Below are 26,369 nucleotides of genomic sequence, written 5' to 3'. Positions count from 1 at the left end.
ACCGCATCCAGGAGAAGTACTATTGGCCGCGGCTAGCTACCGACGTTTCCCATTACGTGAAAACGTGCCGTGAGTGTCAGCGACGCAAAACGCCTCCGACTAGACCAACCGGACTCCTCAACCCCATACCACCTGCAACTAAGCCCTTTCAGCAAATAGGAATGGACCTCCTCGGCCCCTTTCCGACTTCATCATCAGGTAACAAGTGGATCATCGTGGCCACCGACTACATGACCCGATACGCCGAAGCAAAAGCGTTGCCTAATGGTACCGCAACAGAAGGAAAATTTTTTGTCGAGAAAATTCTCCTGCGACACGGCGCCCCCGAAGTGCTCATCACAGAGGGACGGCATTTACAGCGGAGCTGATGCAAGCCATTTTAAACTACAGCCAGACAAGCCATCGGAGGACAACTGCCTATCATCCACAAACCAACGGACTCACAGAGCGTCTGAACAAGACCATCGCCGACATGCTCTCCATGTACATCGATGCCGAACACAAGACGTGGGACTCCATTCTGCCCTACGTGATCTTCGCGTACAATACTGCCGTCCAGGAGACAACCAGGTTTACCCCATTCCAGCTGGTATACGGCAGGAAGCCCACGACAACACTCGACGCAATGCTCCCGCACGTTTCTGACGAAGACAACCTCGACGTCGCCGCCTACCTTCATCGCGCCGAGGAAGCCCGAAGATTTGCGCGGCTTCGCATTCAAGACCAGCAACACACCGAGCCCGACGCTACAATCTGCGCCGACGAGACACATTACAAGCCAGGTGATCGTGTTTGGATATGGACGCCAGTTCGCCGCCGTGGATTGAGTGAAAAGTTGCTGCGACGCTACTTTGGCCCGTACAAGGTTCTCCGTCGCATCGGTGACCTCGACTACGAAGTCATCCCCGACGGCACGACAGCATCTCAGCGACGCCGCACACGCCCGGAAGTCGTACATGTCGTACGCCTGAAGCCATATTATGAACGCTAAAGGACTGGAAGTTTTCATTGTCCGTGTTTATTTTCATTTTAAAGCATCGAGACGATGCTTCTTTGGAAGGGGGGTAATGCCACGTATCATTGCAGTGTGTGTTCGTTCACGCTCAAGGCAGCAGGAAAGGGTCGTTATCACTTTTGTTCTTGGCGCGAGAAGCGACCAGACTAATCTCGATTGTTCGCAGCCATGCAAGGCTGCATCTAGGTTTTTCCAGATTACCGTAGATGATCTTGACCTTGCATCGTGGTGGAGCAGCGCAAAGGACGGGACAAAAGAAACAAGGAAGGACGTACATCGGGCTCTGTTAACTGTCTCCATTCCAGCGCCTGTGTACGTCCTTCCTTGTTTCTTTTGTCCCGTCCTTTGCGCTGCTCCACCACGATGCAACAGCACCAACTAGCCCAGCAACTTGCTCTTCTGATCTTGACCTGTTATCTGGAAGTTTCCTTGCCGGCTTTAAATTGAGCGATGCCGCGAGCGGCGGACATTCGTAGTTCGACGATTGACGAGCACGCTTGTTACTTACGCCGCTACCGAGTGATTCAGTTGTTTTGCGGGCGCAAGTCAACCCAAATAAAGAGCTTCGTTTGCAAGTCTTTCTGGTGTCTTCCTGACCGCTGGACTGCCGTCACTACAACGTGACAATATTGATCTAAATTATAGACAGAACAATACAGCGTATACGAGCAAATATGTAGGTTTTAGCAGAATCGATACGAAGTTAGGACCCCAGGCCGCTGCAGTGACCCATTTCAGATACCACGAGATATCTAAGGCGTCATATCTGCAGGATTTGATGACTCCTTTCTCCGCATGGCATACTTTTCCGCTGCTTATAGCTGATTGTTACACGGTAGCAATGGGGCTCATAGAGCTCGCATGCGCTTCTATGACGTCCGCGGCGCGCTGTCCATTGCCGATCAAGTACTGTTCTTAAGATAGGCTACCGGTGCAGCGTAAACCTTCCGGATAAGCGTCTACTGACGCACTCCGCACTATATGGACACACAGCAGCCTCCATATTGGTCTGCTTACTCGTCTTGTTCACTGGCGGTTTCTGGCGGCGCCTGCCATGGCAATGGCCTGCTTTCTACCTCTTTTAGAAGGGGTGTCGGTCTCCAAATTCTGAGCCCTAAATAATATAAGGCGAAACGAGCAATTTTAGGTACTCGAGAGAAACAGCAGGCGCCACGCTAACTCCGTGAGGTGCTGCGAGCAACCGCTGAGGCGCCCAATGCTGGTGCGGACACTCAGGTCTGAGGCCATGGAAGCTTTCATGTTTTTGTGTTGCCGCCAGCGCGTAGAATCTGGCTGGGGCGCCAGCTTTCAAAATAGAGAAGCAAGCTTTCGCTGAGGCAAATATTCTTGTTCATCCTAATCTGTGTCTAGATGGGCTCGAGTCAAACACCGATTTTTCAAGCATACCACTCCAGTCGAGCAGCAGGCCAGGGGAAGTATTGTACTAGTCTATCACCGTTGCGCACCCGTCGGCGCTAGGGATCAAACCCTCACCTTCCACATACGAGTCGTATACTCATACCATGACGGCTGATTGTGATATTTTTCGGAGTGCTTCTGGGTAGATTTCAGCAATAAAACTTTTGGGACAGCACAGAAAAGGAGTCATGCGAGCGGATACTTTTATTTTTAGACAATATAATTTTACGCCATTTCTCGGCAGTTGAAGGCTGCGGCAAACTAAGTATCAGAAGTAAACATTTCATCCAGCTAGATATTCTTGCGTTAAATTAAATGGTGCCGGGAATGCCAATCTCTTTGCTCATAAATCAGCGATCAATGGCTAATGTGATCGGGAGCAGCGGTGGCGGGTGCTGCAAACTCGAGCTTTTTCCTTTTGCTGCGATACATGCAAACTAGTCGCAGGGATGCAGTTACGCGCTGTGTGACGTAATGCTGGCGCCGCACCACCTGCGGTTAATTTGTTTCTCAGGTTCAACGAGAGGCAGCTCCTCGTCGCTTTGCGACTGCGGTACACCAGCTACGCTCTGGCTTGTTATGGTCTACGCCTAGAATATCATAGAAGGGGCTCCGTAAAAGACCTCTACGACTCATGCTGACAAGCGTGATGAAACAAATTCGATATATTTTGTGGGCAGTAAACACGAGGTAACTCGAATTTGTTACTAATGTCATGGCATGCGCGCCGATGCTCAACATGGTTTTCGAACACACTTCATGGAGAGTCTTAATTCGTCCTTTAACGAGGTACTTGTGTTTTTTTAATATTGTTAAAAATAGCATACAGCGCATGTAGTGTCTGCATATATAGGTAGCCTGAAGAGATTAAAAACCGTTCCCGATGTTGCGACTTCAGGCTACAACAATAACGTGAATTTGTTTTCCTTTTTCTTGTCAACAGGCTGGAATTCATAATTCACGCCTGGCCCGCTGACAAGCCTGACTGGTTTAATTTCACCGATTCTTTGAGTAAGCAAAACATTGTGCGACTTTGCTGTGAGAAAAATTTTCCGTTCTCTATTTACTCTTGTATTCTTCCTCATCCGACATGCTCTTAGCGCCCGGTGTAGGTTTTCTGATTGAATGTCTTTTGATTAATTACTGGTTAGTCACCTGGCCTAAAATCTGTTGCTGTTGCTTAGCGAAGACCAGCTCCCAATACACAATAAGTTTGGGCATGCCACACAAAGTATTGAAAACGTGAGTATGAAAGCATATAAAAGCATAACGATACATAGTAGAAAAGTGTACGAGTTTAATTTGCCTAGATCAAATTTATTTATAGTTCTAAGCAATAAGATAATCTTAAATCATAAGGTTTTCACTCAGATTTGAGCTGCGGCTCAAACCAAAGAAAACAGTGCCCGTTCTGTGTTCCCGTGGTAGACAAAACATGCCATAAATAATACACAAAGACACATGTACCCCACGTGCATAGACGGGATCATAAAGAGAATATAAGGTTATAAAATGAGTGAAAAAAAAGGGTTAACACAGTAAATTTATTAAATGGCAAAATGCACAGGGACATAAAATTGTTTCGCGACTCTTCGTTGGAGCTCGTAAATTTGTTATTTACTGATAATAACAAGAGCTTGTGTTTCCCAGACTGCATTTTGTATTTCTTTCGGTATGGGAAAAGCAGAGGTGTATGAAAAATGCATTACTACTGATATGTTACAGAGTTTTGGTTGGCGATTGTCTGAAAGGTGCTAATGAGAAATAAAATGAGCTCGACATACGAAATCAATTCATAATTGGAATGTCGACAATTTTGAAAACAAGGAAATATCAGGAGAAGAAAATAAGCTTGTGTGAGCTAAATTGTGCAAAATTTTGCGAACATTTGTATTATTCCCACATTATCTTTGCTTCTTCTTAGGCAAAATTTGCAATGCCTATATCCGAGCAGAAATGTCCTTGACATATCCACGATTTTGGTAGAAACTAGACGAATTGACCTGCAGTGCGATAAGGCGGAGCTTTTTTTTTGCAAAATTTAGCGCAGACGCTGTGAATGTCAGAGTTTAATTTCTTTTGTACTGTAATTTGTTCCATTCATAGTGGATCGCACCTCGTAAACCCACTATTGTGTGACGCACTCGTGATATAATTAGTTTCGTTTTGGTCGGATTGTCCCGGAGGAGGTTATGAGTGACCAGAAACCCAATTGTTCGAGCAGGTGCATAAACATTATTCCGAGATTATATTAATCTCGGCGTGATAGAGGCTGCGGCTATCACCTGCGCATGTAATAAATGCAGCCTTCGTATCAATCACTACAAGGTCTTCAATATATACACACAAAGGAACGGTCCTAAGATACCGCACCCTGCCTTTATTTAGAATAAAAGAGAATTGCCGGTTACCAACGTGCACGCCCTGAACTCTGCCACGGAGATATAACAAGAGAAGGTTACGAGTCATTCTTCCAATTAGGTCTTGTTTTACGTGGCGTAACTTCACAAAGCGACGCATGCTATGAGGATCGCCGTAGTGATGGGCTATGGATAGTTTCGACCAGCTAGGGTTTTTTAACGTGCGCTCGCATCGCACAGCACACGGGCCTCCAGCATTTAGCCTCTATTGAAATGCGACCGGCCAGGCGAGATCGAACCCGCGGCTTTCACGGCAACAGCCGAGAGCCGTGACCACTTAAAGGCCAGAGGGCGTTACTTAAGGGAGCAGAAAAATTAACATTTTTTGGTCATCTAGAAGACATAACAAAAGATGAATAATAATTGGCTGAGAGAAACAAAAAAATGGTTGAAGTTTAGTCCAGCTAAGCGTGGTTCAGCGAAATCGTTCCGGCACGGCGGCTACGGGCGGTTGCAGCTGCTGCGAGTGATACGCTACGTAACGTGCTTGCACACCTCCACCGCTCCTCCTCTTGAAGGTCAAACTACGGCGCCGACGACTTTAGCTTGACTAGAACAGTAAAGCGTTCGCTGTAAGAATAACAATATACAGCAATCCTACGCAGATGATGCAATGATAGTTGGATTCTTTTTAAATTAACTGGACGGTAAAATGGCGATGCCCTCAAAAACCATTTTCTCGAAATAGAGTATATCCACCCCCACAATGCAAAGACGTGATTTAGTATTTTGGTTCACTAGTGTTGCGCCTGAAACGAGGATACCGCAATCGAATCATGGCTGCGTCACAATTCGCTAGCTATATCTAGCTCCTAGCAGCGTTATGTGTACTCTGTGTAGAGTACAATATGTTAATGGCATTTTTTGAATTCATTTGGTAATTTAATGCAAGCGGATATTTGTAACTAGCCGCGTATGAAAGTAACAGCCATTTTCGTGAGGTTTTCCTCGAGAAACATGCTACTGCCTACAATAAATGCATGTCCGAAACCCAAGGTCAAATCATTTAACATTATCTCATTGGCTGAGCACTATGAACACCCAGTGTACTTTCATCCTTTTTTTCAGGACCAGGTGAAGTTTTTGTTGGCCATATAGACTACTTCAACCACGAGAGCTGCGTCATAGTAGAGATGCCTCGCCTTGGAGACCGTAAGTCGATAATAAGGATATTTTTCAGTTAATTAGGTTGGCTGTGCGTAACACTGAAAGTCTTATGATTGAAATTAGTCTGACATATATCGCTGCTTAAGCACGTACGGGTGAATATGTGTGCCTTCATATTCATCTGGGAGCGGGTGCTCCCAGATGATATGTTGGGAACAAATCAGCACTTGGAGAAACGTCCACAAGAACCAAAAGTAGTTTTTCGATAACAATGGAATTCTGCTGCATATTGAGCGAAAACTATGACAAACATGGGCTTTCGTCCGTATCTTTAGTGGGAAAATAAAGTTTTCCCGCCTGCTACCTCAGTGATAAAACTGCCTCTGTACTATCGTGTTTGAAAGGACAGAATAAACTAATTGTTGATTTCGTCATCATTGCGGATAATGACGACCACAAAGAATATTTCTACAGCAACAAATAGAGGGAAACAGTCATCGTAATTAACTTAATAAAAACTACAGTGTGGACATATGATGATGGGCGAGTTCGTAGAGCATTCTTTTGAAACAAAGCGCTGGCAGACAATGGACGAGAATGAAGACGCACAGAACACACACAATGCGCTGCATTGTGTGTCTTCTGTGTGTCTTCATTCTCGTCTGTTGTATGCCGGCGCTGTGTTTCGTAAGAATTTGAAGATGATAATGGCCTTCACGTCTGCATTCAATGACGCTGAGCTGATAGTCGAAATCATGTATGAACACTTGGAATCTGCGGTGCGCATGTCGAAGCACGAAACACAACTGACGGGCGAGCTGCGTTCAAATGTAGGCAAGAAACCGGTAGTTGACGAGGCAATGGGTGACTATAGTACATGTTCCGGGAACATCAGAAGGAAAGAAAACAGCGGAGGGGAGAACTAAAAGTTTACGGTTCATTACCACCTTTTTCCGCAAAGCCGAGAAACGGATGTAGACGCAGACAGCCCGAATGCAGAAAAAAAAACTGAAACAGAATTTATACTTTTCCTAGGGCTAGCATTCCGAAGGATGTGGAGGTGCTCTGCAAGTCAAATATTGTGACCCCGTAAGATGGAAAGGTAACTAATTAGCCGGCACCCGAGCAGGGAGCGGAAGAAGCTAGTAAGGAAGGAGCCCATGAATGACAGCGGTATAGGGAAAAGAGGAGTTCACAAATTCGGTAGAGGACAAGTCTTCCGCTTCAGCAGAAGACGATGACCTTAGTACTCAAGCAAGGAAAGATAATCTCACCCATATCATTACGGAGTGCACAACAGACGTGGGGGAGTGTAGCTATGCCGGACACCGGTAAGCTCTCTAAGAGAATGGAAATTCTCATTAAGAAAGCCAAAGCGTAAATGCTTTTAACCTGATAGAATGGATCTAGAACCGCTATTAAATTAAGTGTTGCGCACAAGTTAATGGACACAAGAAAGCGTAATATGCACAGAATAAAGGATTCCTTAATATATGCGGGTAACCTCAAAGCAGTCAACAGTGAACTAAGCATGACGAAAATCTTAAATACGCGCTAAGGGCATGTGTTTACCTATATAGATCAAATAGCCAGCTGAACCCTCTACACGGATCTGAAAAGTAACCTCTATATACACGACGATAATGACGGAGGCAGCTGTTCAGATGCATTTAACATCCTGCAACAAAAAAAAGGGAAGGAAAATTTAAAAGCAATTTCAGAGAGGGAAAGGAAGTGGTGAGGATCACGTAACAGCATACCTTTTGACATAGAAGTGATTGCGCTAGTAAATGCAGAGCGTGCCGGCAGCTGGGAAGAACTGTAATGTTAATCTATAATAAAGGGGGCGCCAAAGAAAATGAAAACTTTCAGACCACTCAGCTTACTCCCCGTCACCTAAAAGGTACCGTCTTAACCAACATTACCCGATCAGCCGCGACGGTTGCAAGAGCTTCCATGCAGCTGAGCTGCGGTTCCCAGCTCTGGCCCCTCCTGCCCGGCTGCGAGCGTAAAACTGACAGACGTAAACCTTCCCCCTCTACCTGCTTCTTTGGGTGATAAGAAGCAAGAGAACAGTTTGTGCGGCGAGTGATTCTGCGCCTTTGAAGTTCCGTCGGGGCGGTCTCGTAATGAGTGAAGAAAGAGGCTTGCGTCAGCGAGTTTACACTAGCGACCGGGAAACAGCTTTCGGCGCGGGATACCGCAGAGCCATCGCTCGCCTGTGAGCCTGCTCCGACCACCGGAGCTGCTGCCCTGTTGCTTTTGCCAAAGACTGTACTTAATAAGGAAATTTTATTTTAAGAAGGACAGCCACGTTAAACTACGCTCAACCAAAGGACCGGCATGGGCTTTGCAAAGGCAAATCGACAATAAACCATACGCCACCATTCACATGGTAAAGAAATGCATAGAATAAAAATATTCCTCACATACAGCCCTTAGAGATCTCCGGAAAACGTTGGCCTGAGTCGAGAACTATGCGTTCATGAAGGCATTAGAGAACCATGTGTAGCAAAGACACATGCCGTAGTATTAGAAACGTTAAAGTCGCTGGATAGTCGCCGTATTCCTCCATGAGGAACGTAATAAGCTCACAATAAGGACGGGTGGCAGTCAGGGAGACATCGTCTCGCCTATCTTTTCTCCGTGTGTTTACACCAGTTATTAACAGATCTTGATTGGAAAATGAGGTTATGTTCAACAGACACGGAAGGGAACAGCAGATTACGATGGACACCTAGGTATTCAAGTGATAAGAAAATCTCATCATCTCCTTTGACCAGAAAGTGCCCGCAGATCCGGAGTATGAACTCCGGAGCGGTTGCATTTCACCGGAGTGAAATGCAAACAGTAGAATCAGGTTGAGAGCTACTGAGAGATTTTCTGACATCATAAATGGAAGTTTACCAGCATCCCTGAAGAGAAAAGCATATAGCAGTTTTGTCTCACCTGTGCTCTTTTAAGGGGCAAAAGCGTGGACCGTAACAAAACGGGTTGAACTTAAAGTTACTACTACACAGCTATCTATGCAAGCAAAATTTATAGGTGCAGCGTGAACATAGGAAAATGTCAAAGTGGAGCAAACACGAGTTAGCATTTTCTAGTCAACATTAGAGAGAAAAAATGGGCGTGGGCCAGCATGTAAGCGGGAAAGATAATCGTTGGTCGTTAAGTGTAACGGAGTGGATTCCAATAACAAAGAGGCATAGTAGGATGCGGCAGACGGTAAGATAGGCCGATGAGATTAGGAAGTTGGCGGGGATAGGGTCACCGCAGCGGGCAGAAGACATGATTTATTGAAGATACATTTTAAAGGCTTTTGTCCTGCAGCTGCCATTTTTTTGGCTGCTGAGGAGATTGATTGCTAAGGACACTCATTCTGTTATCGCGAGCAAGCATTGTTCTCATAGTGATCTATAAAAGGCTTCCTATATCTTTACCGAAGTGCTTTCTGGCTCTTTGTTTAATTAAGCTGCATTGGAAACTACGAAATTTAGCATCCTATTGTGAATGAACTCATCTAAACTTCTTTCTTCAATCTTTGACTCAATATTTGAACTCGCACTTTGTATCAAATGAGTACTGGGATAATTTATGACGCACACATTTCTGCTGTAAGGAATTTTATTGATACATTTTTACTCGCCAGTGGATTAAAGCTGTTGATCATTGCAGAAATGGCGATGTTCGTGGAAAGGGAAGTTCCTGCGGGTTTGTGACACTGCATCAGCGTGGTTCTCTTGCAATGCTTTATGCGTTTGCCGATTTCGAGGGCAATGGATAATGCTTCGCTCATAGCCTATTGTGTTTCAACATTATAGCAAGATAGGTCTTTGTGGTGTGTAATTATACCTCTCCCCTTTCTCTTTATCTTAGAATTAAATCAGGAGTTGTCCATCGAACTTCGCACTTTTTGCATCAACTTTGAGAAAATAGTAAATGGGCAGCCGGAAGTATGCATCACATGAAAAATGAAATCCCTACAGAATACATGTTTAAAAATAAGTCAGGAACAATAATTCAGTAGCACTGCTGATATAAGATATCAGAATAGCAGCGTGAACACCTAGCTGTGTCGTACTACCATATAATAGCAGCAGAATTCTTATTTATACCGCGCACATGCAACTTTAAAATATTTTTGCAGTCCTATGCGAACAATACACATCGTTGTGCCCTTATTTTTCAGAGTGTACGTTATGGGTCACCAAAGAGTATAAAGATTCAATACCAGATGACTGTCTCGAAAACTTCGAGGACATCTGCGGAGTTGGCGTCGACCTTCGCACTAAAACCATATGTAAAGACGTATACCAGTCAGCCTTCTCTGACGCGCTGGAAACTTAAGAGACAACTTGATGACTTCGAACTGGTAACGAGTCGTTGACGACAACTGAAGCCTTTAGTGCTGGAATTATATCTGCTGTTGAGAAGCTGACCATTGTTGCAATATGTGCACAAAGCCCGAAAAATACTACTTCTACTGACACTGTGTCATTTTTGTACACGTGCTTGGGTTTTTTATGCGGCCATTATTTATTACAGGTCCTGAACTAACCATTATTAACACCTCCTTTTGAGCCTCACGTTTTTGATTAGCTCATTTCACTTTTTTTCCCCCGTTTCGGTTCATTTTTCTACGATTTATTTTTATTTTGATGTTTCGCAACTCAGCATAAAAATGGGCACCTTGATCGAACGAACGAAGGCAGGCAGATAAATACAACAGAAACATTTTTTCAATGGACGCCAAATATATGAATGGAGGCAATGAACAAAAATACAATCGGAGCAATTGTGTCCACTCGAACTGCAAATGCTAGCCATGAGAGTTATTACCTCTTTGTGTTCATAATAAGGAAGCGTTGAAAGTGAAGTCAGAGAGCTTGTACGTGATGGCGGTTGCTGCTGTGCACAACCGGTATTGTTTAGTTGCTTTGCTGTACACCGATTCATGCTTGGTGACCTTAACTTTGGGATCGCTTTTCGACCCGTGGAGCAGCATAACTTGTACTTTTGCTTGTGTGTTCTTGCACCATGGTCTGGACAGCGCATGTAACGCTCTTCATATGTAATTTGTGCATGTACTAAAATTTTCTCTATCCATTGTGAGCCTTCTTCATGTCCCTTCTGTTTTGCCGTAACACTTTGGATCTCTACACTGTACTGCCACCAGTTCTACCCAGTACATCAGTAAAAGCTTGTAAGAATACAATAATATCGAGAAAAATACCGAACGTGCTTCCCCCGGGAAGGTCGAAAGACTCCGGATCTCTGCAGTGCAGCCACTTGCACCAGCACAATGAGCTAAAAACGTAAATATTGCTGGATTATCGTGCGCATCATCGGATTTGCAGGGCACAGTGAGTGCTAGTGCTACGTACCTGCTCAAAACCTGTTATCAGAAACCATCAGCATTTTTGCCCGCCTGCGAAAACGAAATCGCCAAAGAAGAGCCCGTCTCCAGCACACACCAAAGAAGATCGGCGAGCACCTATACCCAACAAGACCGATACTGGAACTCCCCTCACTATTTGTTACAAGGCACCCGGCATGAGACATATGTGCACTCACTTGTCAAGAGGAGAAACACTAAGCACAGCACATATTTTCAGTATTCTGGCAATAGACTAACACAGTGCATACCCTTAGAACTAGTTATTATTTCGAAAAAAAAAGAACGGGCGTTTTTGGTGAGCTTGTGAGCCCCTCAAGAAGCACGAAGCAGAATCTACACCCGCGGTAATTTACATACTTTGTCAAAAATGTACAGCCCAAGGGGTCGGCTTCTAAGCCGGCTCCGACTGCATACTCAAGCATCCTAGTATCAAGAAGCCGGGAAAAAATTAGTTCTCACACTTCCAAGCTTAGGACTCTCAAATGCGCTTAAGAGCCGCGCTACACGGCTTGGAAGCAAACCCCTTGCGCTGTATATTTTTCACAAAGACTGCACACCCGGCCAATTCTTTAAGAGCATCGCCGACCACCGATCAGCCAGCTTGTCAGCGGCTTGTCACGGCTCAGAGCGGCGAAGTGCATGCGCTGCCTTCGTGCATGAAAACTTCCAGATTCATCGCGGTTTGTCGATTCACTTTTTTCTCGGGTTTCAGAGGAGCTCAGGTGGGGCGGTGAAACATTTATTGCCAAAGAATGCAGAGCCGGGCAAACCCCGCCCTCCCCCCCTTCTTACGGGGCACGAGGAAAGCCTTAGGTGTTGCCCTCAAAGGGGGAATGACCGCCCTTGGAGAGCTATCCGCTTCAAGGCGTCGGTAATTATCAGGCGCTGGTCACCAGCAGCAGTGCAGGCCGCAAGAGTCTCCCAGTATGACTCCGCCGTGATTGGGTATGGAGGCTGTGGGAAGGCAGGGGATGTGAGGAGGATGTGAATTAGGTCTCCTGGTTTCCTGCAGAACTTACAGGAGCAAAGGAACTGATCGTGGTAGCGAGCATGATGAAGATTAGGGTAGGGAGCAGTACGGGTCTGGAGTCGGTGGCAGTGGGAGGCCTGGGCTAGGGTTATGGAGGAAGCCGGCGGTGCGTAAACGCGCCGGGTATCTGGGTAGAAGGTGAGGATGTCTGTGAGCGTAAGCACACGCTCCTGAATTGGCGGAGGTGGTCCAACTTTCACCCGTAAAGTGAGACCTCGGGAAATGAAGTGGACTTCCTCGTTCCCGGGAAGCCTGTGTGTTCGGGGGTCTGGATATGGCTTACGGGGGGGGGGGGGGGGGGGGGGGGGTGCGGTGCCAGAAGTGTAGAAGGCGAGCCGCGGTGCTGGGAAGAGAGAGTAATCTAATTTGATATACAACAGACAATAGCCAATCGGCGAAGAACTCGTTGTTTTACAGACCGAACACGAGTCGAAAATGTGAGTGTGGCACCGAAAATCACCCAGAGGTCCATAATTTCAGACGCATGACGTAGAAACACATCAAATGCAGTATATGGAAACAAAATGAAGTGAGTTTTGCGAGTGCATGGTTAATGTTTCATTTTATCAGTGTTCAGAAATTTGTTGGTGCCCCATTTGCCGAAAGCGTTTATATCGTTCTGAACGGCTGGGCATTCTCTAGGTGTGGTATTTACTTTGAAGAGTTGTTGTCATGAGCATAAAAAGAAAGGAGTGAGTTATTACTGACGCGATGTCATTAATAAATAATCAAAAGTGAAGGCGCCCATGAACTGACCCCTGAGGAGCGCCTAGTGGCGAAGTGATTTTAGAGTTACTGGCTGTAAGCACTGATGTAACAAGCGCGACCTTCCGTATCAGTTGGACCAAACATTCATGGATCCCCATGAAGGACAGCTTGTGGATTAGTAATGGTTGATTGACAACATCGAACGCCTTACTGAGGTCGCAGTACACAGTGTTGAGTTTCCCCTTCCTTGCAGTGCCAGGGGTGTTTTCAACATGAAATCTGCAAGGTTGGTGGCAGTAGACCGGCTCGATAGGAAGCCATGCTAGGGGGGGGGGGGGGGGTGGAGTGTGCTTTCTAGTATAAAGGACAGGATTGTGTGCAGCGCTGAATACTGGTACCATACATGCTGCCCTCTAAAGAGAGAAATGTAGCAAAAGTTGCGGAATTAATAAATATAGTAGTAGGAGCCGGCAAAAGAATACTACCATTCGCTTTTACTAATGCAGGGGGAATGTGATAAGAACAACTAAAAAAGGACGGACTCAGGTGTCGTAGAGCCCGGTTAACATCAGCCGCGTGCATAAACTTTCATTAGCTCTTTGGCCGTCGAGTACGCCAGGTTACCGTGTACGTCTTCTGAGGTAATCATAATCATCTTTTAGTTTTCGGGTGCAGCAGAAGTACCTTTGTTTTGGCTTTCCTGCTCTCTCAGAATCAACAATCAAAAGGCTCATAATGATAACTTTTGCTCTAAGGCCGAAAAGCCTTTTGTCCTTCCTGCCCACACTCTTTCTGCGGCATGACTGCACCTAGCACAGTTAACTAGATGGTAATTAGTTGGAGAAATGAATGAAGAGCCTCCTTTGCAATAAATGGTGCAGCGTGCCGTTTGTCCTAGCAGCCATATATTAGCACCACACTTCTTGTATTGTCAACACCCTTGCGTGGAAAGCGACATGCGCGTTGCATCAGTGCTATCTGTGCAGGCCTGTACTTCAGTATGACTTACTGCTAACTGAGACTGTTTCTCCTTTGCTGATAATGATTTAAATATTGCGGGATAAAATTGATCCACTTCCCAGTGATTTTTTCTCAGCAATGAAATTTTCAATAGAAATTTCCTACCGGTCATACTTTCGAATGGTGAAAAGTAGGGGTATAAGCAAGCGAGAAAAGTATACAAAAGCTGCATCCTACCGGTACTCACCTATTGGGCAGAAACGTGGAGGCTAACAAAGAGGGTTCAGCTTAAGTTAAGAACAACGCCGCGAGCTATGGAAAGGAAAACGATAAGTGTAACGTTAATAGATCGGAAGAGGGCGGAGTGGAGGAGGGAACAAACGCGGGTTAATGACATCTTAGTTAAAATCAGGAGGAAGAAATGGGCTTGGGCAGGGCATGTAATGCGAAGGCAAGATAACCGCTGGTCATTCAGGGTAACGGAGTGGATTCCAAGAGAAAGCAAACGTAGCGGGGGACGGCAGAAAGTTAGGTGGGCGGATGAGATTAAGAAATTTGCGGGGATACAGTGGCGGCAACTAAAAAAAGGACATGGTTAGTTGGAGAGACATGGGAGAGGCCTTTGCCCTGCAGTGGGTGTAGTCAGGCTGATGATGATGATGAACCAAGCGCCTCTAAGATCAAAGCTTCAGCACGCCTTCCCGGTGTAGATCGAAGCAGAAGTGCGCCAGCATAGCAGTCGCTCAGAAATAAACACTTTTTGTGCAAATCAAACTGGCGCGAAGGCCCTAGGACGCACACACAAAGGACTAAAGGCAACTACCAACTAAGTTAGTGTTTATGAGAACCGCACTAAGAAACCACACAGCGATACACAAAGGCAGTGCAAAAAGAGAGTTAAAATGATAAGACTCACTCGCAAAATAACCTGAGCAGATATTAAGACGCGGGCACCGCTGCATTGAAAACAAACGAATTCTTATCGTGAAAGTGATAGGCATGGTTTGCTCACGCAGGAAGGGCCTCATTGCTTGCTAAATTACGCATCTGCTTTTCCCTTTCCAATCTATCTTTTTATCGGGTCAAAAATTTTATTTTTCTGAAAATAGAGAAACACTTACACCTTTTTCATTCAGTGGCCATGTGGCTGCTGCAGCCAATTTTCACCGTTCTTTTATGCTGCGTTGCTTTGTAGTTAAAGCGCTTGCATTTCAGACTTATGTATTCACAACCGCTACTTAGAGCCATACAGTGTATACAACATCGGCGGCGCACACATTAAACCCATTATCGTGATTCTTACCGCATCATCGCACTGTTATATCATTGTTGAATGTGCACATGTGCGATAGCTTGCAGGGCGTAGAAAGCACCACGTTGACTTTGAAAAACGAACATTTGGGCAAGGTGATGCCTTAGGTTAGACATAACTGCAGTGCGAACAAAATGTCCACATGGGGAAAAAACACACTCAAGACATGGACAAGCGCTGCCAAACGAACAAACGTTGCAGCGTTTGTCCTGTGTTCTTTTCTTATGTGGTTGTTTTGTCCGCGCTGCAGTTATGTCTAAATTTACTTTGTACCCTTTTGCTACCTTGAAATTATTCGAGAGGCGGAGAATATATGGAATCACGGCGATGGGTTGCTTTTCGTTTTGCTTTTCCTTATGATCCACCTCCGGCACCAGCTTCATTTTTTCAGACGCTTGTCACGAATTGTAATAATTATGTGTTTTGGGCAGCCATCTTGGCGCAATCGTTTGGCTTTACAATCAACGTTGTGTACAATACTATCCTCCCAAGTCCCTTCCAATTCTCCATTTCAGCAAGTCGCACCGATTCCTCCCTTGATAAGATTGGAATGCGCTCTACTGAAAGCGCGTAATACTTTCCATGATCTGGGGTTGCAAAACCAGCAAGTATATTCGTCTTGTTTATAAACGAGTGGAAGAACCTTAGGCTGTTATTGCTAAGCACTTCCTGAGTGGAGCGTGTACCTTTTGATTCTCTGCCAAACATGGTGACGATGTCTTCAATAATGGCGCTTGGTTTTTAACCCATGTGACTTGCGGGTACTACTAAAAGACGTCTAGATAAATAAAAATCCAATCAACGCTAGAGGCCAATAGGATCTGGTGATGCTACACAAAATGTCCCTTAGTATTGAAGCAAGAGACGCAAGAATGCAGACACCATTACCCTGAACATAAAACTGGGGTTTTAAAGTGTAGCAGTCGATGAAAGATAAAATTCCTAAAGTGATAAAAATTCTTCACAGCTGATGCCTTTTACACCTTGAAATAACAATTCGCCCTTTAAGGCGACCTTTTCTCTAAATGCAAGAAACGTTCCATCACGCGGGATACAGCACTAAAGGTCTGCAACCTTTGAAGAAGTCGGCCGACACACAGCTGCCAGGACCTTGTTTCAGAAGCGATGGTGCGCAGGGGACATTCTGGCTTCTGTATTTTTCCGGTAGAAAAAGACATCAAGGAAGTCCAGCTCAGCATCCTTGACAACATTCTTGACTGATTCCAAATTCATATCTGTCAGCAACCTTACAGCAACTTTCACCACCTCTTCTGGCAGAAATTCACTGCGACGAAGTGCTTCTGCAAAGCTTCATCAGCTTTCTCTTTCAGCAGCTTCTCGGCAAGAACAACGAAGCAGTCTTCCTTGTTGCTTTGGATCAGCTCTAGGCTGCTTTCCTACAAGTAAGCCTTAAGCTTAATAAAGAGGCGATGACAAGGATGAGCCTGACTCACCCTTCGAGCCATGGTAAGAACGTCAAGTTTCTTCATACGAGCCTCAAAGCTGAATTGTCGCCCTTTCTCACTCATCCACGTCACACCAATACGAAGGAGGGCGTCTCCAAAAACCCTGACAGCGGCAGGTTCTGATTGCACCTTTTGCTCCTTTTGCAAGCTGGTCTTCAATCGGTGCCGTAGAAACACAGTTGCCAGCGCTGCGATCCTATTGTATTCAATGATGCTCCTGGGAGACCACATCTCCAGTTCTAACAGGAGTCGCTACTAGCCACTGGATAGTTTCTAGTCTTCAAATCATCTAAGCACGACCCCACAACGGTTGCACAACGCCATAGATCCTGAACATCCGGAAGCAATATTCTTCGTTTAAAGCACTAAGTGAACATACGAGAACGGCAGGCCATTGAAGCCATTGAGGTTCACGCACGAAAAGATTGAAGTGTCGTTACCAGTGGAAGACACAATAGAGCTCATAGTAATAGAGATACGTTTTAGAAAAACTTCAGCTTGGGCTAGATGATTGTAAGGAGACGTATACTCATATGGAAACTGGCGCGAATACACCGCGACTAACACGCAGAGACAGGATTGGCGTCAACTAACACCCGAGTTTGTTTTCGGGAAAAATCCACTAATAAATAATGCAGGAAAAAAACAAGGTGAAAAGAAAACCTTACACTTGGAAAGAACCACGACCACAGATTAGAACTTGGGCAATGATGCGTTCAATATAAAATTTTCTTGATCTGTCACTTTGAGTACACATTTCTTATTCATTCAGTTCTTTCATGCTTTCCGCTGGTCACCTTATTCTATCTTGAATGAATTAATGTTTATTCAGACAGACAAGATACCATTGAGTGGCTGAGCCATACCAATGAGTCATTTAGTTGACGTGCGTCAGCCTCAACGGCTCCAAAAACCTGCCGTTCCTGCGTGTTCAGCTAATGCTGTAAACGAAGATTATTGCCCCCGGATGTTCTGGGTCTCTATGATGATGTGCAACCGTTGTGGGGTTGCACACGAGGATGATCTGCAAGATCTTGAAGTATGAAACATGTCGCCAGATCAGGGTATTGAATCGCTGGTTGAGGCGCCGATTGTAACAACAAATACGGTCTCCCGGGAGCGTACAGCAATACAAAAGACTCCCGGCGCAGACAACTGAAATTCTGCGGCACATATGGACGACCAGCCTGTCAAGGGAACAAAAGGTGCAATGGCATCTGCTGCTGTCAAGGTCCTTGGAGGCTCTGTCCTTTAAGTAAAGTGGCGTCGACACTTTGAGCCTCGTATGAAGAAATTTGAGCTTGGTGTCTTGGCCCCAGTGGTTGTCAAAACTACAATGGAAAAAACTGGGTGGTGGTTTAGCATTGCTAAGCAAGAAATATAGTGCTAAACAGTTTAGTTTAGTTTATGGGGTTTAACGTCCCAAAGCGACTAAGGCTATGAGAGACGCCGTAGTGGAGGGCTCCGGAAATTTCGACCGCCTGGGGTTCTTTAACGTGCACCGACATCGCACAGTACACGAGCCTCTAGAATTTCTCCTGCAAAGAAATTCAACCGCCGCAGCCTGGATCGAACCCGCGTTTTTCGGGTCGGCAGCCGAGCACCATAACCACTGAGCCACCGCGGCGGCATAGTGCTAAAGAACAGCTTGTCCCAGGTGTATACCGCCTCCACGTATCTGAAAAAGTGGTTGAGGTGGCCACTGACCCAGCAAATCAGTTGGCGCATCTTCAATTTTTTCATCGTCAATTACAATTTATCTAATGCCAGCTGGCGTCATATACTCCACTGCCGCGCTTCTGCAGCAATGTTGTCAACGCGAACTCGTATTGCTCTAGTGCCGTGTGTCTGCCACCACGCTGTGTTCGCCAACGCATGCAGCACATATCTCTGTGACTACTGCCACATAACTTAAAGCGGGAATTTTAGTTTGTTAGTATTATTTTCGGCTCAAGAAAAGAATGTACAATGCTGAGGGCGATATTTTGTCGCAGTTGAACAAGAGGCGTGATCGGCTACGTTGATAGCATAATGCTCTTTTGCAGTGGCATCCAAAGCTGATCTGTTATTGTTGCCACTGGGTCCAATCCCAGTCACGGCAATATTTATTTTCTTATTTACTTATATTTCGTTTTCCGAATTCCACCCAAAAAACCAAGCTTCACACAAACCGATGAGCTCGTTTTCACTTGGGGAGTAGTGCTTCCGCACACAAAGATGAAGAATGGGCGGCTTTCCGCGCCATGGATTGCCGGACGCATCACATGAGTCAAAGTAGTACATGTCATCCTTAGTTAAAGGAGCTGAAAGCCTACTTGAAGGATAACAGAAAGAGGTGATTCAAAGCGACAAGGTAGGTGGCATTGTTGTTCTTCCCTAGAATTTGTTCAAAGCAAATTCTGCCGAAGCTTTGTAGAAGCACATTGTCGCAATGAATTTCAGTCCAGCAAAGCCGAAGAAGGTTGCTGATGGACATGGCTATGAAATCAGTGAAAGAGCTCGTGAATATCCCCTGCTGGACTTTTCGGATGCTTTCTTTACCGGAAAGTCACACGAGCCCGAATGCCTGCTGCGTACCATCGTGTCTGAAAAAAAGGATTGTTGCAGCAGTGCGTCGGCCGATTTCTTCCACGCTGCTTAAGTACCCTGCCTCTAGATGGGCTGTTTCTTGTCCGAAGGAAAAATTAGGTGGTCGAGCAACTAATAATGGGCTGCCGGGAGAGCAGTCGGTCTTTTCGATTTACGTTTTGTATATCTACAACTCCTTGCTGCATGATGAAATGGCTAAGGTCGGTAGAGCAATGATCGCCTTAGAAGGCGAGTTGTTACTTCACGACATGTCGGGCATCAGCTGTGAGGAAAGTTTTGAAATTCTTCGAATTTTATCTTTCATCGACGGCGATTTTTTACAACCACCCGTTTTTTACTTTCAGCGTAACGGTTTCTGCATTATTTCGTCTCTCGCTCCCACATTCACTGATATTTTTGGACGTGCGTTGACAAACATATTATTGAGAAGCTACTGTAGAGCTTCTGGATGTTGCTAGGGTATCTAGGTATGTCGACTACTTCTTTCTGGCACTGAAAGTCATATTTATTCAAAACCAAGCGCCGTTATTTATGAGATCTTCAGAGTGTTCATTAGCGCTTCTAAGGGCCTTAGTTTCACCAATTTAGTAGCCGGCAATTGCAGCATTCAGTTCCTGGATTTAAGACTTCTTCTTAAACAAGATGGAGATGCATGCTGGTTTTGTAAGGTGAGATCGTCCAAAGGACTATGCCCCTTCATTTCTGTGCATTCAAAACTTATCAAACGAGAAATCGGGACGGCTTGCTTAAACGCGGCATTTGGAAAGACTTGTGAGCTAGAGATCGCACATAGCAGTGACTGTCGAACCAGAAGATTGCGCCAAGCTGGCGGTCCGGATCACATGATTAATAGCGTTTGTGACACTCGTCTAAAGGAAAGGACGCCAATATCGAAGACGGATCAGGGGGGCCGAACTGCAACCGATCGTCGTGATTCCATTTATTCACCGCCTCTCACATAATCTCAAGAAAGTTGAAAAGAGCTACAAAATCAACGTGGCGCTATTTTCACTCAGCAAGCTATCCCGTGTGTCCACCACCAACAAAGAAAGGCCAGTCATGTAATGCGGCAACAATCACGAGAATGTGTTCACTCTGTGCACCGCCGCTGTCGTGTAAGCAGTACCTCTAAGTTGCGGTCCTGAATACGTAGGTAACAGTCCCGTGCTTTAAAGACGCAGCAAGGCAGCCTAATTGAACGATGTAAACTGGCTACGGCAGCTTCATGGACCCTCTTTGTTAAAGTTGTAAGCCAAATCAAGTTAAAATTTTTTGCCAGCACCTTGCGTAAGCGGGAAAATTTGATCCAGAAGTGGGACATGGCAAAAACCTAACGAAAGCTTGACGAGGCCTTCACATAGTACAGTTGACACAGCTACGCTGAGCTGACAAGGAGCACAATGTATTACAAAACAAATAACACGTTTAATAAATGTAAGAAAAATATATATGTATATATACAATTAAACTAAAGGCAACTGCTAAGAAAACAATCCGGATATTATGAACCAGCACTTTTTTCCTTCATGCGCAGGAAAAAGAGGAGACATCGATCAAAGAAAAAAACTAGAGCAGAATACAAAACATAATAAAAAAGGATGAACAATTATTCTAGGGTGTCTTTAGTTATTACAAGCATGTGTTTAGTAGAATTTCCACAGGGGAAAACGATAATATACATCTAAATATTACTGGTGTTAATAAAGTAGGGAGGGTGCAAATTTGCATGAATGAGCAGGGTGCTGACAATCCAATACCACGGGCAAAATGTATTACTGCATTTCGTGACCCTAGTTTTTTCGGGTGAAATGGGTGTGCTATTGCTCTGTATTTATTGCGTTATGAGCTTAGTGACAAGATTTCAGAGCGGCTAGTTTTTGAGATAAAGGTCGTTTCTTTTTATTGAAGTCTGATGAGGCAAGCTCACAGTTGTACAGGTTAGGTAGCTGCACTAAGTTGGGTGCTGAAATGCTGGCCCGGTGTGTGCATCATAAGCAGCGTTCGAAATTGTGCGGAGTAGTTTCTTTTGTAATTTTTAGGGTAAACCATTAACATGGTGTTTTGCGGTAAGAGGAAACGCAGGCGCAATAATTAGTTTGGTTCAAGTCACGCTGATATGAGCTTCCCAAGACATGTTCATCTGAAAAGCAACACCCAAGCTTTTAACAAGAAACGTGATCTTAACATTTGCTTCAAATTTGCTCAATGTAAAATGATTTTTTGGCTTGTCCCTGGGGCGGAAAAGGGCTTCTTTTTTTGTAGAAACATTTTCGCCAACGTGCCCAAAGTGCTCTAAAATGCTCCAATGTGCTTTGCTCCAAAATGCCAAAAATCGCTAGGCCATTATTCGCTTGACGAGGGGGTACCCAAAAGAAACCGGTCTAAATTTTTTGGTCGGCAAAGCTTCTGTGGTACCGCGTTTTGCCACTAGGAGCGCATAGAACGAACATTCCAGAGTCACTAAGCCGAGTGCCGTCGTTTAAAGGAGCTCAGACTAGTTTAGGCAGAGTTTTAGAGTGACGACTGTTTTGTGTGAATGTCGTTTTTGCAATGGCTGATTTTCGTGAACAGCGCGCGCCGGTGAAATTCTGGTTTTTGCTCGGAAAAAGTTGAATGGAAACTCTTGAAATATTAAGAAAGACGTACAAGGACGATGCTATGGGGACCACTAAAGTGTTCCTGAATCGAATCCTGAATCAAAGCAACAATCATGCCAATAGAAAACTTAAAATTCACCTCGCATCAAGAAAGCTCGTCAGGTGAAACCAAACCTCAAAACAATGCTGAATTGTTTTTTGGACGTGAGAGGAGTCGTCCATTGAGAATTTGTTCCGCAGGGTCAGACAGTTAGCCAGGCTTTCTAGTTGGATGTTTTGAAAAGATTGGGCAACAGTGAGCGGTGGAAGCGGCCAGATTTGTGGCGGTCGGGTGACTGGTTTTTCCATCATGGCAATGCCCCTGCTCACACAGCCCTTTTTCTACGACAATTTTGGACCAAAAATGGCATGACCCCTATTCCTCAACCCTCATACTCTCCCGGCCTTGCCCCGTGCTCATCTCTTTGTTTCCTAGAATGAAAAAGTAGGTGAATGGAAAGCGTTTCGCTGATGTTGCTGAGGTGAAGAAAAAAACGACGGAGGCACTGTCAAGCATCACAAAAGATGAATTTAAGCAATGTTTTGAAAAATGGAGTGAAAGATTCGACAAGCGTATCATTGCAAGTGGGGAATACTTTGAAGAGGATTGAAGGTCTGTGCTTAAAATGTGAACAAATAAGTTCAAACAAAAATAAGTCCGGCTTCTTTTGGGTGCCCCCTCGTAGATGCGAGCTCAGATAATGAGGTCCTGGGACAAATAAAATTGTGTGATCGGCATACACTATAAATCTAGCATCTTAATTAATGTTTATTAAGCCATCTGCTTAAATGTTGAACCATAACAGACGAAGAATTTGCCCTTGAGGAACACAACACCGGAGACATGTAAGGCCTGATCTGTGACAATTTGCCTGTACTTCGATTTTTTAAGTAACTATGCAAAACCATCTAAAATATACCTCGAAAACTGTAGTGCTGAAGTTTAGTTGCAAGAGCACTGGTATTAATGCGATCCAAAGCCTCTATCCTTATAATATAACATTAAGTTGCAATATATCACGAGCCTTCTTCAGATCAGTGCTTTTTGCTCTACTCACAAAAAACCCTCCCTCACCTGATAGTATAAGATATATGAGAGCTTGGTTATTCTCTGACGCGCATTCAAAGTGTCACGCTGTTCCTCTCATGTTGTTGGCGAAAGCAGGTTTACCATCAGTAGCGATGTCTGGACGCGGCCTTCGTAACCAGGGCGTCGCTGAGGGACACGTAGTAATGCTCGAAATCGAGGACAATTCTAGTTTCGCGAAACTTGACGGTAAATGCCGCGTGTACTTTGGGGAATTTATAATCAATAACGAAGAAACTGAAACATGACGGCCATAAAGACTTTAATTTTACTTCCCTTCTTCGTATTTTTAGCTGTTAACAATGACCTCACCCTTGAAACCCCTCTGCGATTCGGCGATATTTGTCGTGGTCGCTGAAAAGCTATTTCAAGGCTTCGTCAGGCGCTTCCATTTCCCAGAAAAAATACAAAGCTACCTCTTGCACTCCAGCTAAAGTTATGTGACACCTGTTATCGCGAGGCGAGAATAGCCACCCACTTATTTATTTCAGGCCACACTATTGACAGGACGAGGTTGCGTTTTGCATAATCAGAACGGCGTCCAAAAAGTTGCGACCACCCATTTCTGTGCATTAAGCCGTCTTTCTCAAGAAATATGCGTGCGTACGGCTCCACTTTCGTCCGAAGGAGCTGTCCTACAGCTGGAGCTTGTTGTCCCAAGTCTTTATAGCATGCTGCATTTTTTTTTTCTTGCTGGAGCACCACTGATAGCAAGGCCGCCTTCTCCAAGTAAAACAGGTACAAGGGCGAATGAGAGTAATCATGGCGTTCACACAACATCGGTTCCGCCCCAGGTCACACAAATCCACAGAATAAAACTGCATCATGTCAACTTCAAAGAAGGCACTCCGGACTCCCAAGAACTCCGCAATGTTGCACGGCGTGCCGGTCGCGAAATGGTTTCGCCTCTTCGAAATGAAGCCAGCAGCTGGTCCGCGATCGGGACGCGGCATACTGCCAAACATCAAGAGTACCCCGACGATGATGGTTTTCGCTGGGACATCACAGACATTTTCGAAAACACGGAATCGCGGAATGACCTCTAGAGTCGCATGCTAGGTCTTTCTGATCCAACTGGCCAAGACGCCGCCCCCCCCCCTCCCCCCCTCCCCTGCTTCTTCATCCGTTACCGCTTGTTCAAGGGCCACACCGTCAAGCTTTTACTACAAACAAGGCCATTCGGCGTTGCTTGCTGGATAGAAGTACTCTCATGCCATATCTATCCTCACTGATGGTATGAGCCTCGACCATGAGCCTCCCCTCGCGGCAATGACAATCACTACTCTGTCGCAGTGGCTGACCGCGGCGCAGCGAGTTGACGCAACTCTGATTAGGGCGAGCTCATCCCCTTTGTTGGTCCGGAGTGCAACAATGAGGCAAAACACAGGCATCCCTCCGTCGTAGCCAGTGCCATCTGCTAGGAGAAGATCCCTGCAGAGCTCCGAGAGCTAACATTGCTCAGCCGTTGGCTTTCGACACTATAAGCAGTGCCACAACAACTGTCCAGGCCGCGCCCATATGTCTCCTCTTCACACCGATGAGGGAAACGTGCTGGGTGACCCAGAGCTCCAGTAAGAAGCTATACAGCTTCCATGAACGAGAAGTCTGTTACTGAAATTCTTGATACGGGAGCAACAATCGTCTGTGCAATCAAGTATTTTTCTAATAAATTATAGCTGCAGCTAGTACAAAACTCCACCACGTTGGAGTCGAGCTACAATTGTCGACGAAAAGAGAAACGTTCAAGGGCATTCGTTCCAGAGCATGGAGGCTCATTTGATCCTTTGCCTGAATACAGCGTCATATTTGAAAATAGTGAATTTTAACGACATGGGCGTCATTCATCGAGAGTACTTCTTTGTTCCGCCGCATAAGGAAGGAGACCTATATCCTGTCTGCGTGGCCTTAAACACTGATAAATCGTTCAGTGGGGAGCTATCGCAACATCATCAGGTCCTCCTTGAAGAAGTCAAGACAAAATACGAACGTGACGGAACATCTGCACGTCGACCATGCAGATGTTCGCAAACAGATCGAACAGAAACCAAGAAGCAAGTGGCTGCCCATCCTGCGCAACATTTTGAGAGGCCTACTATATCCCCCTACCCTGCTCTGGTCAGCTTGGCAGAAAAGAAAGTTTAAGAACGCACACGTTTCTGCATTGATTATCGCTGGCTGAGCGCCGTCACCGTAATTGTATACGAACTCATTACTCGAATAGCCGCCCAGGCGGCTCAGTGGTTATGATGTTCGATTGCTGACCGAAAGACGGATGTTCGATCACAGCACCGGGGAGGCGAAATGCTAGAGGCGCGTGTACTGTGCGTTGTCAGTGCATGTTGAAGAACGCCAGGCGGTCGAAATTAATCGGAGCCCTCAATTACGGCCTCCGTCATATCCTGAGTCGCTTTGGGAGGTTAAGCCCCATAACACTAAACCTTTGTTACTCGAATACACGATGCTTTATATCACCTAGACAAGTATAGGCACTTCACTACACGGGGCGCCATGTCAGGATATCGGCATATCTAAGTGCATCCTTTATGATGTGCACAAAAGGACTTTTTTTCAGGCCTAGCGACCATTATGAATCGGTTGTGATGCCACTCCATCTATGGAATGCTCCTTTGACATTAAAATAGCGTTAATAGCAGTCACGAGGAAACACTATCTCAAGTATGTAGCGAACAAATTTAATGGCATCATTATTTACTTGGAGACGTTCGCAGATAGCGTGTTACGTCTCGATGCAATTCTTTAATACTTTCTCGCCAAGCTCATCAAGCTCAAACGCAAGAAGTGCTCTTTTGCTGAGTGTTTTGTTCAGTTTCTAGAACATAAAATTTGTTCCAGGAGGAAAACGGCGCAAGAAACGTGGACAAAAGAGACAAACACGACAGGACCAACGCCATCCTGTCGTCTTTGTCTCTTTTGTGCACGTTTTTTTGCGCCGTTTTCCTCCTGAATCATGAACCAACTAGGCCAAACTAGAGTTCTTCTTGAGCATAAAATTTGTGTGGGCGTCGAGACATCCAAACAAAGGAAAATTGATGCCTTGCTGCGTTTGCCCCTACTTCAGGGACAAAAGAACCTTCAATGATTTTTAAAGGCTTTCAACGTAAATGGGCAGCGCATTCCCCAAATCAATTTGTCTGACACTCACGAAGTTGCTTCAAAAGGACACGAAATGACTTTGGTCGGCTGATGAATACGCTTTTGCAG

At 45.3% G+C, this 26,369-nt stretch overlaps 1 protein-coding gene across 1 annotated transcript in view; it reads left to right on the top strand.

The window, feature by feature from the left end:
• Positions 1-5,935: 5,935 nt before the first annotated feature.
• The window catches only part of LOC149360289 (uncharacterized), a 98,925-nt gene continuing 78,491 nt past the window's right edge, over positions 5,936-26,369 (top strand). The window contains exon 1 of the mRNA XM_089572257.1: positions 5,936-6,006. The gene's annotated coding sequence lies outside the window, so the exon portion shown is untranslated. The remainder of the gene's footprint in view (positions 6,007-26,369) is intronic.

This window comes from Amblyomma mixtum, chromosome 2, assembly GCF_055824585.1.
Source record: "Amblyomma mixtum isolate Tamu chromosome 2, ASM5582458v1, whole genome shotgun sequence".
NCBI lineage: Eukaryota > Metazoa > Arthropoda > Arachnida > Ixodida > Ixodidae > Amblyomma > Amblyomma mixtum.
This window is presented reverse-complemented; position numbering and strand designations above follow the sequence as displayed.